The 19,425-nt window shown below is 40.1% G+C and overlaps 1 protein-coding gene across 1 annotated transcript in view; it reads right to left on the minus strand.

Moving 5' to 3' along the window:
* Positions 1–13,971, minus strand: part of LOC119488164 (F-box-like/WD repeat-containing protein TBL1XR1) — a 61,530-nt gene extending 47,559 nt beyond the window's left edge. The window contains exon 1 of the mRNA XM_037769525.1: positions 13,592–13,971. The gene's annotated coding sequence lies outside the window, so the exon portion shown is untranslated. The remainder of the gene's footprint in view (positions 1–13,591) is intronic.
* Positions 13,972–19,425: the final 5,454 nt, after the last annotated feature.

Consider the following 19,425-nt stretch of genomic DNA (forward strand, 5'->3'; position numbering starts at 1 on the left):
GAGTCAGCAGTCTACAGGCAGTTCAGCAGGTCACGGCTACAGGACAAAATCTGCAACCACAGCGTACAGCGGGTCAACCCCTGTACTGGAAGCTGCTGAATGCACCCTGTCCCTTGGTCGTATTTTTTTGGGACAGCACCCTGCATTTGGGCATTTCCATCAGCCAAACGAGCAAAGTGAGCATTCCTGTCACAATTTACTATCAAGTGTAACGCTTGTGGTGCAATCAGAGACACTCGCGTCAAGGGAGTTGACCATTTATAGTAGAATAACTATACATTTAGATTTGGCAGAAAAAAGGGCCTACTCTTTGAGAACGAATCAAAGAACCTGAGCAGTGACGAGGATTCTGCTGGGAGAACTAATCCCCCTAAAATAAAGCAGATATTTGAAAGTACAAACAGGGAAGCAGGAGATTCAGTTAAATGCTACAGAAGTACTGAGAGCTGAACACACAACGTCTTTCTCTCCGCTCTCCTGCACACTTGTTTGAGGGGGGAGAGGCATGGATTTAATAAGCAGATGGATTTGGCGGTAACGTTACTGCAGTAGTCTTATGAGTTAGTATCAAGTCTGACACTGAGTAAATACAATCTGAGACTACTCACCGAGTGAAGAAGAGTTTGGTTTAAAGTGAACGGCTGCCAAATACCCTGTTCAGACCTGGCATTAACATGCGTCTCGGGTGATCCGATCACAAGTGGACAGCGTACACACTGCTAAAATAATGTGGCCATACAGTATGTGGCCCAGACCACCTATGAATGTGGTCCGAGCGATCGGATCACAATGAGTCCTCAATGCGTTCTTGAGTGCGTTCAAACCTGTACTTAGAGCTGTCCACTTATGATCGGATCACACAGGACGCGTGTTAATGACTACGTTGTCGCGGTGGGTATAATAATAATTATATACGTATATTTGCATAAAGCAGCATATTAGCCCGCTCCCATGTTGATTAAGAGCATTAAATACTTCTAATAATTAGTCAAACTTAATAAGAATACATTTCCAAAGACCAATCTGACTTCAATATGACAGTACAGCTCCTCAGAGTGTCGCTGGTATGATCATATGCATCAAACAGTCATGGTATATTTTAGATAAAATATAACAATAACAGAATATGTAGGCTATCGTATATCGCGATATAGCCTTAAAATATCGAGCTATTATTTATAAGCAATATAGCCCAGCCCTGCATTCAGCCAGGATGGTACAACCCCCCGAATGTGCAAAACTCATCAACTTTATCAAACATGCTGATCTACTTCAAGTGTTGCATTTAGAGACAGTAGGAGATAAGAGATTTTATCACATATCAGATCAGATGATCCAGCCATATGGCCGACTAAACTTTGATTTTGCAGAGGTTGGAAGCTGGAGCACAAATAATCACCCTCTAGTCCCTCTGCAGCAGAGGAGCAGAGGAGAAGAGGGATAGCAGGCCTGTATACTTCAAAGCCTCGTGGGTAAAGAGGGGGGGAGGGTCATCGAGCACAGACGCATTCTTGACAGTGTTGAACTTGATCCCTGGGGTTGCTACACACACACACACACACACACACAAACACACACACACACACACACACACATACCATGTGACTGCTGTCAATAGTGAGTGTGTGTGTGTGTGTGTGTGTGTGTGTGTGTGTGTGTGTGTGTGTGTGTGTGTGTGTGTGTGTGTGAGCACATGTGAGCAGGCCTGAGTGTGTATGCAGTATGGGTATGTGTGAGCCTCTAGTTTTATCTACTCCTTCAGAGCTGAGCACTTAAAGCAGCTGTGGGTAAAAATGGAGCAAATAAGATTAAAAAAGTTATTTTTATAGAATGGTCACAAAATCCTGACAGTAGTGCATGAGACAGGTAATCTGAAAAAAAATAATGTGCCTCTGTGTCCTCCGGTGCTCCTAACGGCATCTGCAAGATTTCACTGACTGGAGTAAAAACAACCAATCAGAGCCGAGCTGGAGCCTTGCCGTCTCTGAGCAGCTGTCAATCACTCGCGAACTCCGATCAAATTGTTAAACTAGGCAGCGCCGATCAAATATGAATCAATATTCTGTTACTGTAATGCCTATTTCTCGCCTCAAATATTTTCAGAAACATATTGTAGTGTACTGTTTAGCTGGAAAATGAGAAAGTGTGCGACCCGGCAGCCATGTTGAGATAAGTTGAGGAAATACCAAGCACTGCCCACCAGCTGGAGCAAACTTTCTAATTTTACAGCTAAACAGTCAATCCTGACTTTTTAATAAACAGAAAGCCACTAAATTTCTCATCATGGATCAGTAAAGATATCACGCACCTCAAACACATCTTCCACAATAATAACATTGGTCTTATTTCCTTATTTGGTCCAGAAGTACGGCACTGGGGAGAATCACTTTCTAGAATTTCTCCAGATAAGATCCTCTATTCAGGCCAAAATCAACATTTAACTCAGATCTTCCCCCGCCAATATCAGACCTGTTTAACATCACTGCCAGAAAAAAAAACACTGTCTAAAAATATACAAGAACAGTTCTATGTCCAACCTAGCAATATCCATCCCTTCAAAACAAAATGGGAACAAGACCTACAGATTGTCCCCAGTGCCGACTTCTGGGCCCAAATTTGCAAAAAATATCTTACACAAACAAAAACATACAACTCATCCAATACAAGATTATTCACAGAGTACACTACATGGGAAAAAGAATGTTTAAAATGGGTTTCGCAGAATCTAAAATTTGTCCGCACTGCACACAAAACACCACAGACACCTACAGTATATGTATGCCACATGGGACTGCACACCAATTAAACCATTCTGGCAGGACGTCACTGACAACCTCTCTCTCCTTTTGGACTGCGACATCCCACTCTCCCCTTCACTCTGCTTGCTGGGAGACGTATTTAACACTAACTTTAACAACACATCCAGCAGAATACTCTCCACAGCCCTAAACATCGCCAAGAACACCATCCTCATGAACTGGAAATCCAGGCACAAAATCAATATCACACTCTATTAATCAAATTCAGATCATACTTAATCTGGAATCCATTCATCGACAACCCTTAATTTTCTTAATTGCCTCACCGCCTGTCAACCATCTGCAATAAACATACACCCGGTCACTCACAAACACACATATACCATCATCCCCACACACACGAAGGTCTCTCCATGAATCAATGCTGATACTGTGTTGGCTTGTCCTGCTTCAGCCTCTGGGGCTGAGGCAGCGGGGCTGAGGCAGCGGGGCTGAGGCAGCGGGACTCCGCAGCAAGTAACGTTATCGCCTCCCGACCGCAGCCGGAGGGAACAGGAAAGACTCCGGCACCTGGTCGGGGACGGTAACGTTTCTCGCTGCGGAGCTCCGTCACTTCACAAGACACGGGAAACCTCTGTTGGTCTGGAGGAGCTGCAGCAGTTATTTCTGCACAAATGTCCACTGTACATTCACTAGATATTCACAGAGCTAAACTAACTCTTCTGCAGTGTGGAGTGAGCGCAGCATGAACGTGAGGTGGAGCGAGAATGCGCGCGTTGTGAGTGAAGACAAGCAGGCAGAGGAGCGGGCTGAACAGCGTAGCCACACGCGAGCGCGCATTTGCGAGAGCGCGCATGGGATCCCGTCCTGGTAGATTTATACCTGTAAAAAGTTACAAACAGTCCCTTTAAATCATTTCTATTATTGATTATTTATTTTTTAAAGCTCGTTTCTGTTTCAATTGACAACTTTTATTATAATGTCCCCATTATTATCACTATTATTATTATTATTATTATTGGCAGTAGTAGTATTGATATTGATATTAATATTGGTATTCATATTATTAATATTATAGTTATTTGTTATGATATTGGTATTGATATTGGTGTTGGTGTTGATGTTAAAAGTATTATTAATAATGATAATTTATGTATGCCTTAGTTTAAGGTGGTATTTATACTTTTCTAAGTAATTTTAAGCTATAATTTTTTAATTAATTAATTAATTTGTTTTTGCATTTCAGAAAATGTTTTCTTTAAAACCCAGAATATATAATATGCCAGGCAAATGCACTAAATGGGTTTAGTTTTTTGACATAACATATTACGTCATTTAAGCAATAAAAAGTGAATTTTTCTAAAAAGGAAACCAATGAGTTGTTCAGTCTTATTTTCTCTTTTGTTATTTACTACTGCTCTTTATTAAAGCAAACATAGCTGCAGTCCTAGTAATTAGACACGTTTAAAGACTGACAGAGATTCCAACTACATTTCACTATCAACACAAAATCGAATCTTTTTCAAACTTCTTAAGATTACATCGTTAATATAAATATAAATACAAACAAGCAGCTCTTTACTCTTTGATGTCTCCAGAAAAATGTGTAAAAATGTAAAAATGATGATTAATGTAAAGACCTCACATCAGCTCACTGAATGATTTTTAACAAGAATTGTTGCGACTTAACTCTGTGATCATTTTTGAGGTTGTACTGTGGTGTTATTGTACTGCGTCGGATTACATAGTGATGTATTGATTGTATTTTTACCACACCTCCCCATCAAACACCGCCATTGCAATATACCATATAATATATTGTATTTCTATGTATCACTCAATTTAATTTAATCATTCAAATTACCATCACTAAAATGATGCACACAAACTACGTACTCGTTGTGGATTGTGAATTGTTGCAAATATTTCTCCTCATCTCTGCGCATATAGGCTACAGGATCCAGGGCTATTAACATTACTAAGAGACATTTTCACTCACTGCACATTTCGTCTTTCCCTTTTCAATTCACAACACTGACGAGCACCGGTTACATAACTGTACTACTCAACCACTCGTCTTCTGTGATTTAATAAGGCCATCTAATCAATGCGTCCCGTGAAGATAACATGACTCAGCTGCATGCTCTGTAACTAACCATATTCTTGTGTCCTCCTGTGCTCAACATTTGCTGTGGGAATGTAACGTTAAAGGAAAATAAGCAAACCATAAGCAAAGCCTATACTATTAGTGTGCACATTATATTTCAAAGAGCCTTCTGGTCACAGCTTAGCTGCACTGTAGAAGACTTTAAATGTCTTTGTCTAGCTTTCTTCTCGGCCTAAATTACCAAGTGAAGCTGCAAAAGAAACAAGTGACTATACACACACAGAGACACCCCACATTACTCTCACTGCCCCATTTCAAATTCTGGTGTCAGGTAGTATGGTCATTAACAGAAACCTTGCTTGCCGTACAGTAGGCTATTTATTAAAAAAAATACACAAAGGTGGATCCAGGAGGATGTCAAGCAGCTTCCTGGCGTCGCCAAACAGATAAGGCCAGAGCAACACAACCTCCTCTCCACGCCAGATAGGTAGAGCCAGAGCAACACGACCTCCTCTCCATGCCAGATAGGTAGAGCCCGAGCAACACAACCTCCTCTCCACGCCAGATAGAGCCCGAGCAACACAACCTCCTCTCCACGCCAGATAGATAAAGCCAGAGCAACACAACCTCCTCTCCACGCCAGATAGGTAGAGCCAGAGCAACACAACCTCCTCTCCATGCCAGATAGGTAGAGCCCAAGCAACACAAACTCCTTTCCACGCCAGATAGATAGAGCCAGAGCAACACAACCTCCTCTCCACGCCAGATAGGTAGAGCCAGAGCAACACAACCTCCTCTCCATGCCAGATAGGAAGAGCCAGAGCAACACAACCTCCTCTCCACGCCAGATAGGTAGAGCCAGAGCAACACAACATCCTCTCCACGTCAGGTAGATAGAGCCAGATCAACACCACCTCCTCTCCACGCCAGATAGATAGAGCCAGAGCAACACGGTGCATTCAGCATGCGTGAGGCAGACAGCCACGGTAGTGCTGCTTTTTTTCCACAATAGAATATTAATTTTCATATTTGAATATCTGTTGTTTTTTGACTATTCGAATTTAGAAGTTTCGCTGACAGCCCTATAGTACAGTCAGGGAAATTGGGCCAATGTGAGGATGGTAAAAAAGAAAAGGCGGCCACGGCCAACAGCTGTCAAATACCAATCACATTTCCATGCATCTTTACTTCCCCCACTTTTCCGTCATGCATCAGCTCGGTAAATTGTAAATCATAGCCTATTCTAGAGTTTATCTTTAGAAACTGAAAAACAAGAATTAAAGTAAACAGTAAGCGCTTCATTCATTTACTGCTTTTTACTACTGCACCATGAAAAGAGATCCAAAAGTAACATAAAAATGCACTGCCAGTTGATAACACAGGATCATCTGTTGCTTACATAATTCTACTGATGCAACAGTTTTCTTAACATCTGCCACCGGAGCCAGCAATCTACAATTGTCAGTTCCTGGACAATTCATGTTTTGCATTTACAGAAATGCTTTGCTGAAAACATTTTCTTCAAACAACTGGATTAATTCAAGTTTCTCAACAAAAGCTACATTTTTACAAAGATTACATTTGAAAACATCGTGATAACGTTAGAATTTACCTTTGCCCAACACTCATTTTTACTGAATAGATCCTGAACGCATCATGATGCCCCTCCCGATAACTAGCTCTCGTCCTGTCGATTTCAACACAGACTTTGTTGCTCACAATGTAGCTTGCATTTGCCAGATTTAACCATGCCCGGAGGAAAATGACCGATCAGAGCCGAGCAATCTCTAAAGCAGCTGTTGGTCTCCGCTTGTGAAACTCACAAATTCCGATCAAATTGTCAAACTAGGCATTGCTGATCAAATATGAATCAATATTCTGTAAATGCATTGCCTTTTTCTCACCTCAAAAGTTTTCAGAAAAATATATTTTAGAGTACTGTTTAGCTGTAAAATGAGAACGTTTGCTCTGGCCAGTGGGCGGGGCTTGGTTTTTACGCGACTGTTTTCAGCATGTCAGCCGGATCGCAAACTCTCATTTTACAGCTATACAATACAACGGGTAAAGTGGGTGTTAAGAGGGAGATAGCAGGTCAACAGTAGATGTCACATAGAAGTGGTGTACATCATCTGAAAACTGGGAACCTGAAGATTCAATTTTGTCAAATTTTTCTTGTCATGAATCAGACATAAACATGAATTAATTAATTAATTAATTAATTAATTAATTAATTAAAATAAATTGTGAAAGTGTATAAGGGCTAAGAACATTATAATGGAAGTAAATGATGACAATTTTTGTGTTGATACCATTTGTTACACAGATTTGGTGCTAAATTTAACCATTTTTTACCACTCGAGAATTGATAAAAATTATAAATAATCCCTCCATCATACCACATTAAGACACCGAGACCTTGAGGAACACCATAGAAAAAGCCATGCTGTGATTTGGTATCAAAAACGTTTTGATATTTGGACATTTTTCAGCAATCAGATGGCGAGCACTTGTGTTGTGTAAACTGCTCAGAGACCCCCTTATTGTCAATCTAGCTAGGAAAGCCATCCATCTTGTTTCAACTCCTTTAACCTTCTCTGCTTGTAGACCGATCCAGCCAGAAAGATTGGATAGAAATTTAAACAGGTTTACAAAGTTAATTTGTGTTATTAAATCTATATAAGTATTCTCTGAACCTTAAACGAGCCACTCAGAGCTACTGGTAGATCGCGAGCTACTTGTTGGAGACCCCTGTCCTAGAGGTTACCACAGGTCATTTTATACAGGGAGGTCAAATTCTTTCTTTTTTTAAATGGTCCCCTTACAATGAAATAACTCCTATGGGGACTAACATCATCACACATGACTGCAATTGGGTTCATTGGATCCTGAAGAGTCTCATCTTTACAGTGATACCCAATTTATGTAATTCCAGACAGTTAGGGACCCCGGTATGCAGAAATATTCACACACATCATTTTAGGATAGGCGCAAATAACACATTTATACTGCATTCAAAAACTGAGAAAACTAGAGGATTGGGAGACGGTGGAGGCAGAGAGTCCACTTGCCAAGGACCACTGTACATCTGCTTTCCTCAGCCCAGATTAGGGATGTTTATTTTGAAAAAAATGTCGAACCCATAACTGACCCTCGTTAACCGATTATTAACCGTTAACTGACAGGATGCAGTCTTGTTGCCCAGCTGCAACAAACAGGTTTAATCAATAATTTATCTCCAGCTGCAGTGTATGAGCGAAACAGACAACTGAGTCTCCAGTTCACCAGACCGGGAGAGTAGGCAGCCACGATGCTGCCTGTAGTGTCGTGGACACATGCAGCCACAATCCCAGTAACTCTCCACCGCATCATTTATTTTAGCTGCGAGGTGGTCAGCTGTGTATCTGCCTGGCGTAACATTAGATAATAAGCGGTTTATTCAGGTCCATGTAAATTGCAGTCTATGATAACAAAACAATTAGAGGTGTTCAACCGTTAACCAACATTAAGAATTTTAACCGATTAAATGCCATCAGTTAAAAGAAATATTATAAATTCATTAAAAAGCTGAGCAAAATTCAGAGCGGCTTGTCAGTGTAAGGAGAAAAGCTGGTCCACCTTAACAGCCTACCTTAGGTGAGTCTGAGCCGGAGTGGCAGATACAGGAAGTTGGTTTGGGTTTGAGGAGTTGTAGCATTTATTCACCGACAAATAAACTGTACACACACTGCTACAGTTACGTTCACAGCTATTACACTACCGACAACCCCACACTCACCAAAAAATACATCTGCTGTTTGGACTTGGCCGACTTGGGTGTGGTCAAAAATAAAACCTTATGGCATAATGCAACATAAGAGAGCACAACAGAGCCCAATACATGCTGCGTATGATCAACCATTTAATTGCTCAGACCCTTTCTTTTATCAAACCAAACACCGATAACCGATAAAATAAATGCGCTACTTTGGCTCTTATGCAGCCTGCTGTCACTGCTCTCCACTGTGTAGTCTGGCTCAATGTCCCGCCCACAACACTATCTGATTGGTTACACGTCATGAGCAACAGCCAATCAACACTGAGGGTTACCGTGCCACAGACCGGCAGAAAAAACACACGGACAGACAGAGCTGTGTTCTCATGTGTTCTCTCGGTAAGACGGAAGATATTGTCGAAGTTGCAATAAACATCCCAATCCTCTATGCTGACGATCTTACGATCTATTAATATGATGACAAGCATGCCCAGTTTCCCAGTTTACTCCACTGAAAATGTCTGAATAATGCACGTTGTTGCAGCGATATTCAGTTAACTTTAACGAGATAATTGACTTTATGTAGCGTTGGTTATATCTCTGAGTAATGTTGTTGACAGTGCAACTGAAAGTTATTTTGCGAACATTACTCGCCCGTAGGCGTTGGTGTTTTGTACGTTTACATGAACAACATCAGCTAATGTTGAGCTTCGCAGAGCTTCAATGCGATAGCGAATGTCAATAAAAACACAGTTATAAACAGTTACATTAAAGAGTAGAATAGTTGGTCATCATGGTTTTAAATTTACCTATTAGTTCAATAGGGTTATAATATAAGTTAAATGCAATGTGATATATGATGGCAAGTTATGGGCTTTATCAATAAATAGAAACCAGTCCCGGTCACATCTTGCTGTTAGAGAGGCCCAGTGTGATGGAATGTAATAGAACTGCATATAAGGCCTGTGTTAATCCATACAGACACTGCATAGAGTTGAATAGTCACTTATATTGTTATTGTACATATTCAGTTATAGTAATCACTGGTCGTGAAGTATTCTAGTTTATGGGAGGAACAGAAGCTGTCTCACTGGAGAACAGGCTGAGCAACTCTGCTTTCTGCACCACAGTCTGCTGCTGCTGCTGAATTAGAAGCTTTATAAGAAGCTGGGAGCTCCCTGCACCTTTTGTTTTAAGATAATTTTGTATTGGAGTTTGTGTTATTCCCATTTTTGACATCAAAGATTTTCATTTTTACTGCAAATGTATAGCGGTTCAAAATATCGCTTATCGGTCTCCTTGATTACTAATAATCAATATCGGTACTGAGAAATAACACATCGGTCGATCCCTACAGAGAGCAGTGTTCAATTCTTGCATGGTTACCAACAAGTTGTGTTTGCTTCCAACAAAATGACACCCAAATACAGAACCAAAGTCACACCACGCTCATGTGCTAGCTTCAGTTCTACTAACCTCCGTCCATTCCACAATATATTCACGAGAGCTTTTTCTTTCATCATTCCGAAAAGATGACAAATGACATTGGAGTTTCTGTTCATACACTAAGCTAAATGGGGTCCTACAGTTGCTACTAAGACAATCTGAATAAATCCAACTTATCAAGGTGTGGTAACGATTATTTTGTTAGCATTAAATGTCCCATTTTGTATAAAGTGAGATTTTCAGGTCTTTTATATTATAAAACAGGTTTAAGTGCTTTATAAATACTGTTAAACTATCAAAACGCTCAATATACGGAGAAACACACACAGCCCGTATTCAGAAATTGTGCGTTTGAAACAAGCCGTTAGGGTTCCTGTCCATTTGTGATGTCACAAATATACAATATTTAGACCATTACACGATTTTAAATGTAAAAATTCTAAATGTGTCACAGTTCATATCCTGTTGAAGTTTATGTAAATAACTTCAGCTGACAGGAAGTAAACATGGACCCAAACTGTTGTCTAGCAACGCAATTCCATTGCAATTCCGTTGAAATGCACTAAAATTTAGCGTTTCAGACAGGGGGTAAGTACAGGTATATTAGGGCAGACAGTATGAGGAATTTTTTTTTTTTTTTTGACATTACAGCATGTAAACATGTTTTCTTAGAAACATAAAATACAAGTATGAACCTGAAAATCACCACGATATGGGACCTTTAAACAGCTACAGATTACATACGTCAGTGTCCAAGAAAAACACTTGTTTCTGTGCGTCTGGCAGGTGTCCTCGCATGACACACTAAACCAACCTCAATGCACAAGCACAAACAAAAGCCGCAGAATGTGTCGCCTCACATATTCTGTTATTAATTGCACTGGAATACATGACAAAGACTGACAGCCACACGTGCACAAAATGTTGTGTGAGATAAAAAATAATTACACAGTAGTCCGTAATCCTAAAAATAAAAAAAATGAGAATAAATAGTAATGTCGTAAATGAAATGTGAATATAGTGGATATATTCAACAAGTTCAACCAGCTAAATAACTAATAATAAAGGCCAACTGAAGTCAATGACAAACCACAATAGCTCCAGGCAACCGTTGACCACAGTTGTTGTGCTTTATGTTTTGTTAAAGGTCCCATATCGTGCTCATTTTCAGGTTCATACTTGTATTTTGTGTTTCTACTAGAACATGTTTACATGCTGTAATGTTAAAAAAATATATATATATTTTCCTCATACTGTCTGCTTGAATATACCTGTATTCCCCCTATGTCTGAATTGCTCCGTTTTAGTGCATTTCAACGGAATTGCAACAGAACTGTATTGCCTGGCAACAGCTTGGGTCCATGTTTATTTCCTGTCAGCTGATGTTATTTACATACACTGCAACCAGTAATAAACTGGGAGACATTTAGAATGTTTACGTGTAAACCGTTTAATGGTTTAAATATTGTATATTTGTGACATCACAAATGGACAGAAATCCTAACGGTTTGTTTCAAACGCACAATTTCTGAATATGGGCTGTGTGTATTTCTCCATATATTGAGCACTTCGATACTTTCACAGTATTTCTAAAGCACCTAAACCTGCTTTATGATACAAAAGACATGAAAATCTTACCTTTTACAAACCTTTAAACATTTATATTAAAAACACAAATATAATGATATCAATACCTAATATCAATATTGGTACGAGATTCAAAAATGATTTGTGATGTCACAAATATACAATATTTAGATCTTTTACCCAGATTCAAATGTAAATATTCTAAATGTGTCACAGTTTATCCCTGGTTGCAGTGTATGTAAATAACATCAGCTGACAGGAAGTACACATGAACCCAAGCAGTTGCCTAGCAATGCAATTCTGTTGCATTTCGTCTCAATTCCGTCAGAAATGCGCTAAAACACAGTGTTTCAGACAGAGGGAAAATAAAGGTGTATTCAGGCCGACAGTATGAAGAAAATAAAGGTTTTTGTGAACATTACAGCATGTAAACATATTCTAGTAGAAACACAAAATACAAGTATGAACCTGAAAATGAGCACGATATGGGACCTTTAACCTACTTTAGGTAATAACTGCAATATCTGATCAGCACAAAGCACGCCTAAAAATAACTTAACCCCATAATTAGTCTGAAGTCTGACTCTGGCTAAACAGAGTCTGTATTACCAGCCTTTTTTCCCTGCTACACAGATACTGAAGGCTTATCTGGGACTGGTACGTTGTGTCATTGAATTGAGCTTCACAAGGTTGGCAACTGGCCCTCCTGTGTGAGTGCGTGCGTGTGAGTGCGTGTGAGTGCGCGTGTGTGTGTGTGTGTGTGTGTGTGTGTGTGTGTGTGTGTGTGTGTGTGTGTGTTCACCCCTCCCCCACACTACCAATGGCTTTGGAACATCCAGCTGCAAAGCACTGTAGAAAGCTTTGAATAAGATTGGCACAAAGGTAATAATATGATAAACAGTGCACTTAGATACATTTATTATGAATCTTACTATATGTGGCGGACAATCACGGTTAAACAGCAACATTATGTTAAACTGTGGTAATAACTGTAAAGCACAACAACCTCAAATTGTACAGTTTCTGTTTTTAATTCATGTTTTTAATTCATAATATATATATATATATATATATATACAACTTTATTTTTAAGTTTTTATCAAACAGACACAAAGTGCTTTCAAACACAGTGAGATTAAAGTAAAAAAAATAAAAAAATAAAAAAAAGGCCCTTGCAATAGTTTTATAGTATGCAACCTCTACTGCTCCTATATATATATATATATATATATATATATATATATATATTGCTTCTATAGTTACCATATACTAAGTACTTCCTTTATTATATACTGTCTATTATTTGTAAATACACTATTAATTTAATTTTTATGTTATTATTTTTTGCTACTTAACTTACTGTTTTTTCTTAATGGAGCTTGCCAGCAAAAAGTATTTCACACCCTTGTACTTGTATAACCGGTGTGACAATAAACATCTTGAATCTTGAATCTAAAGTTGTGACCATCATTGAGAAACTATCTAAATGAAAAAAAATAAAAACAAAATAGTTAAGAAAAAAAAGTTAGATGGCTATAATTTAACAAAATGAATTTCCAGTGTTGATTCTAACAGCATGAATTAATATATGTTATAAATAATTGACAAAAAAAATCACCAAAGTGTTTTTTAATTCAAAGCTCTAGCAGTGGTTGCAGGAAGGAAGGAAGGAAGGAAGGAAGGAAGGGCGCGCTCGCGAACACAAACCGACCACGAGCGAACTGCCCCGACGAGCACATGCATGCACAGTGCGCGCGCGCGCCTACTCACGCGCTGACGCTGCCCATCCCCCACCCCGCGAGAGGAAAATATCAAAATAAACTTTCAAAACAGCAAAATAAACGCGCCCAAACCTCGCGCTCACAGCCGCGTGTGGTCCAGCCGCGCGGGGGTGTCATTTATAACGTTGATAAAAAGGTAATAATGACCGTAAACACTCACCAGAGAGCTCCTGATCACACAAGGGGGGCGCCTTCTCCTCCTCTGTGCTCCTAATATGGAATCTCCTCCTCCTCCTCCTCCTCCTCCTCCACCACCGTTGTTTTCTAATTTAAACCCCGAAAAAGCAGCGTTTTAGCGGCCTTGTGAGCCGACCAACCGGTGCTAGGAGTCCCCCAGTGACCGCTGTGTTGATGTGGATACATGTGATGGTAAATCCCCCTGAAAATGAGCTGGATGATACAGTTTAGTTGTAGATTGGAGGTTTGCTCGCTAGTAGAGAGAAAAAGAGCCAAACGGTTCACGAGCAGGCAGCCAACGAAACACACAGCAGCCGACCTGCCAGGCGAAAATGAGGTAGGCCTGAGCTGCTCGCTGCAGGAAGGAAGTACACTCCAGTCACATAAACATCAAAATGGGTGTCGCAGTATGGAAAAAGGATGGTGGTGTAGTCGGGGCTGAGGTTTGGCGGGAAGTCCTCAAAAAATAAAATGCAAATTTTTGAGTTAACCAATGAATTTAAAAAAAAAATATGATTAAAGGAACTGTGAATTTTTACACGTATAAACTTGTTATTGCCAATGTGTGAACAGGTTGTAACCTATAACCTAAAAAACTTCTGCGACATTCTGGGTTGCCTCTATCAGCATGTACACTGTTTTTTAAAGGTCCCATATCATGCTCATTTTCAGGTATATACTTGTGTTTTGTGTTTCTACTAGAACATGTTTACATGCTGTAATGTACAAAAACAACAACTTTATTTTCCTTGTGCTATCTGCCTGAATATACCTGTATTCACCCTCTGTCTGAAACGCTCCGTTTTAGCGCGTTTCAACGGAATTGTGTTGCTAGGCAACAGTTTGGGTTCATGTTTGCTTTCTGTCAGCTGATGTTCTTTACATACACTGCAACAGGAAATAAACTGGGTCACATTTAGAATGTTTACGTTTAAAACTGTGTAATGGTCTATGGACATCACAAATGGACAGAAATCCTAACGGCTTGTTTCAAACACGCAGTTTCTGAATACGGGCTGTGTGTATTTTTCCGTATATTGAGCGTTTTGATAGTTTAACAGTATTTATATAGCACTTAAACCTGCTTTATAATATAAAAGACATGAAATCTCACTTTTTACAATAAGGGACCTTTAATGTGAAGTATGCGGGACGTTTTTTTTTCCGGGAAAATCCAACGGACATGTGCACTTGCGAGTGCCTTTACGCTCTACAGCTTGATTCGTTTTTTTTTGTTGTTTTTCTTAAACTCTATCTCAGTTCTTATCCCGCATTATATTCCATATTTGACATTTCTTAAAGCTGAAGTAGGCAAGATTGGAGCAAATATGATTTAAAAAAAGTTATTTTTATAAAACGGTCGCTATATCGTGACGGTAGTACATGAAACAGGTAACCTGAAAAAAATCATGTGCCTCTGTGTCCTCCGGTGCTCCTAACGGCATCTGCAAGATTTCACAGACCGGAGGAAAACAAGCAGTAAGAGCTGATCTGAGGTCTGCTGTCCAGCTGCCGTATATGAGAGCCGGCTGTCAATCACTCGCGAACTCCGACCAAACGGTCAAACTAGGCCGCGCTGATCAAATATGAATCAATATTATGTTACATTAATGCCTTTTTCTCTCCTCAAATGTTTTCAGAATCATCTTATAGTGCACGGTTTGGCTGTAAAATGAGAACATTTGTGACCTAGCAGCCATGTTCATTTTATATAAACATAGAATAGAATTGAATAGATCGGCCCAATTGTCACCGATATCCAATCCAGCTATTTGAGTCAGTATATCGGCCAGATATCTGATCCGGTATCGGCATCGGTGCATCCCTAATGTAAACCACAAATAATATATGATATAAGGAGAGACTGGAGTGGGAGACATTCCTAGACTGATGCTTAACACATACAGATGCATGATCTGCAGACATAGATATAATGAAAAATAGATAACTACTAAGACGTGCAGGAATGCGTAAATGGAAAGCATACAATCATCAACATATACACACACACACACACACACACAAACACACACACACACAAGGCCCTACTTTGACAAACAGACACACGCAGATAGAAAGCCCGAGGGTGATGTGTAGTGTGAGCCTTAGCGTGGCTGTAACAGGAGAGTAGAGGATAGGTAATGACTTTTATACGGGGGTGGGGCATCAGTGTATTTCCCCAGCCTGTACTTTCACATGCCTGGGGAGGTTTGTAGTACAAGAGGGTCCCTACAATTTTGATGGTGGCAATCATTTTACATTTGTTCTTTTTTGCTTGTAATTGTTTTGTTTGGGGAGGAAATGCAGCTATCCTAGCAGGGGTAAGTAATTTAGCTGCTTTTGTGTGCCATCACTGCAATGTGGAAACAGCTCAAGTGTGGCAAAATTGTGAAGTGAAGCACCTCGGGGCGAAGCAGTCCTCCGTCTGGGTAATGACTTTCTGGGAAACCACAACAAACCGTCTACTGTATATGCAGCACTCAGCCTCCGTGTTTTCTTCGTCTCTGTTCTCTCTGCAGCCAACACACCAACTCCACTACTAATGAGTGTTTACTTTGATAAAGTATCTTGTGAAAAATATGATTTTAATATTATAATCAAGGTAGGACTGGTGCTCGAACAGGGATGAATTTTAAAATCCTGAAATAATTACCCTTCGGATACTGTGCATAAAATCACAACATTAGCATACTATTAGTACTCCTGTATTTGCACACACAGTATAATAAAAGATTATTTGATTCCTAAGCAGCAATCCATAAGCAAATCACGTTATCTTGAGCTCAATTAAAGGAGCAATATATACAGGGCCGCTGCTAGCCATTTGGGTGACCTAGGTGTAATTGTTGTTATTAAATATTTGTATTTGTAAGAAAAAATAACTGTTCAATTAGTCACACACAACGCTTTGTCCACACAGGGAACGTCAGGAGCGCGTGGCGGCTGCCTCGCTGACCGGCTGCCTTGCTGATCGGCTGCGTGATTCACGCGTCGGGTGTTCACACCAGCTGCGTTTCTGCAGCTGCTGCTGTCAGCCTTTCTTTCTACATAGAGGTTGCCTTTCATATTGGTAATTTCATTTCATTATAAATGTCATTTATATTTATTTTAGACAGACATTTGGATATGACACAAAGACATTTATTGCAAACAATATATAATACCAAAAATAATTACAATAAAATAGGCTAAATTGTCCTCAACAGTCACAATCACAGATCACGATAATCCTTTGGTGCAACATGTATCTGTTCCTTAGTCCACCGGATTCTACCCGGGTAGCAGGTATGTTTTGTGAGATCCGTCTCAAAACAAGTTTCACTGCAGGTGACGGCAGGGAAGAGGAAGGAATGTGCTGGACGATCCTCTTGCTTCTTGGATGATCACATTACCGGCTCGCCGTGTCCACTCAACCTAGTTCATAATAATTCCAGACTCTCAATAAAAACCCAACCTGCACACAGCAGGGGAAATATTCTTCATTAAAGGTCCCATATTATGCTAATTGTCAGGTTCATACTTGTATTTTGTGTTTCTAACATGTTAACATGTTGTAATGTTAAAAAATAACTTTATTTTCCTCATCCTGTCTGCCTGAATATACCTGTATTCACCCTCTGTCTGAAACGCTCCGTTTTAGTGCCTTTCAAAAGAATTAGGTTGCTAGGCAACAGCTTGGGTCTATGTTTACTTCCTGTCAGCTGATGTTATTCACATCCACTGCAACAGGAAATAAACTGGGACACATTTAGAATGTTTACGTTTAAAACAGTGAAATGGTCTAAATATTGTAGATTTGTGATATCACAAATGGACAGAGGTCCTAACGGCTTGTTTCAAACGCACAATTTCTGAATATGGGGCTGTGTGTGTTTCTCCGTATATTGAACGTTTCAATACTTTCACAGTATTTATATAGCACTTAAACCTGCTTTATACTTTAACAGACATGACAATCTCACTTTTTACAATATGGGTCCTTTAAGTGGTGACGTCTCCAGTCTGATCTGGAGCTCACAGCTGATGGCTACGTGGTTTGTTTACATGAGCATATAGCAGAATATACAAATGTAATTATAGTCACATATATGTGCGCACGTCACAGGTGCGCTCCGGTACTTAAACTAATAGCACACCCCTGGTAGTGAGTGGTTGAGTGAGAGAGAGTAGGTGGATGTGCTCAGACCTTCATAAACAGGTTATTCATGTCAGTAAATATGATAAATAGACTCTTTTGGCCAATGTGAGCACTATTCACCTGTTTTCACACAAATTACAGATTTGTTGTTTTCTTTTTTTAAACCCACATTAAATTTACATCTAATAGCCTACAGTTCTTTGTTATGGCCAGAAGATGTTGCTCTAACGCTGTAACCATCACACTGCTGTTACTGCAGAAGAAGAACCGGTTATAGGGATGTGCAGAGGGAGAGGCAGCTGTTACTGACAGAGAGAGGAATAGAGTGAGACGTCCAGAGCGTCACCCTGTTTGCATTTGTTTTGTGTGTGTGTGTGATAAAGTGACAAAACAGGTGAAGACAAGTACAGGGACGTACTACTGTGCGTGTGTGTGTGCATGTCTGCATTAAAGCTTCAGTAGGCAGCATATTTTTGGCATCATTGGGCAAAAATTCCACAATAACCTTTCAGTATATTGCAATTCAAGTGTTCTGAGAGACTTCTGCACCTCCTTATGGCTCTGTTTTCGGGCCTTGGAAAATCTAGCCCGTGACGGGAGACTTTGACCAATCACAGGTAATTTCATTGCGAGAGCATTCCTATTGGCTGTGCACCGGTCATGTGACCGGAACTTGGCATTCCTTCACCAGATTTCACAATGGCGGCGGCTTCACAAACTTTCTCATTTTACAGCTAAACCGTGCACTACAAGATGATTCTGAAAACATCTCAGGAGAGAAATAGGCATTAACGTAACAGAATATTGATTCTTATTTGATCAGCGTTGCCTAGTTTGACCGTTTGGTCGGAGTTTCCGAGTAATTGACAGCTGGCTCTCATAGACAGCAGATGGACAGCAGACCTCAGATCAGCTCTTACTGCTTGTTTTCCTCCGGTCTGTGAAATCTTGCAGATGCCGTTAGGAGCACCGGAGGACACAGAGGCACATGCTTTTTTTCAGGTTACCTGTCTAATGTACTACTGTCACGATATAGTGACCGTTTTATAAAAATAACTATTTTTTAATCATATTTGCTCCAATCTCACCTACTTCAGCTTTAAGTACAGATGGTCTCTATACTTACTGGGCAAAACCAACTGCTCCACAAACCCACAAGCCAACTTTACCTCATAAGTGACCCACCTCCTCATTAACAGACCATCCTGTAGAAAAAATACTGGAGACCCTTTCTCCACCTCAGACACTGGCACCACACAGTCAAACAGTTGCCTTAAAGAAGGATCCAATTTTGGCGCCTCCACCAGCTCTTAATGGGACACAGAAGAGAGGTCAGCAGGGAAGGACAAGGCAAATTTAACATTACCTTTTTGTGAGTCAGATTTCATTTCACTAACAGACGCAGCCATGGGCTGTATTACTGTGCAAGGTGAAGATACTGTCTGATGTGGTATGTCAACAACCTGATGCTTTACAGCAGCTGCCGCAGTAGGCACACTTGATTACTCATCAGGCACCGATATATCAGGCCACGTGCTCTGGCTACATCATTGCCCAAGTAGACGAAAAAAAACCCTTATGCACGAGAACAAAATTTGTTGTGAAACCCATTCCATTAAAGGGACTGTTTGTAACTTTTTAAGCGTGTAAATGTACCGGGTCGGGACACATGCGCGCTC

This window comes from Sebastes umbrosus, chromosome 5 (assembly GCF_015220745.1).
Source record: "Sebastes umbrosus isolate fSebUmb1 chromosome 5, fSebUmb1.pri, whole genome shotgun sequence".
NCBI classification, from domain to species: domain Eukaryota; kingdom Metazoa; phylum Chordata; class Actinopteri; order Perciformes; family Sebastidae; genus Sebastes; species Sebastes umbrosus.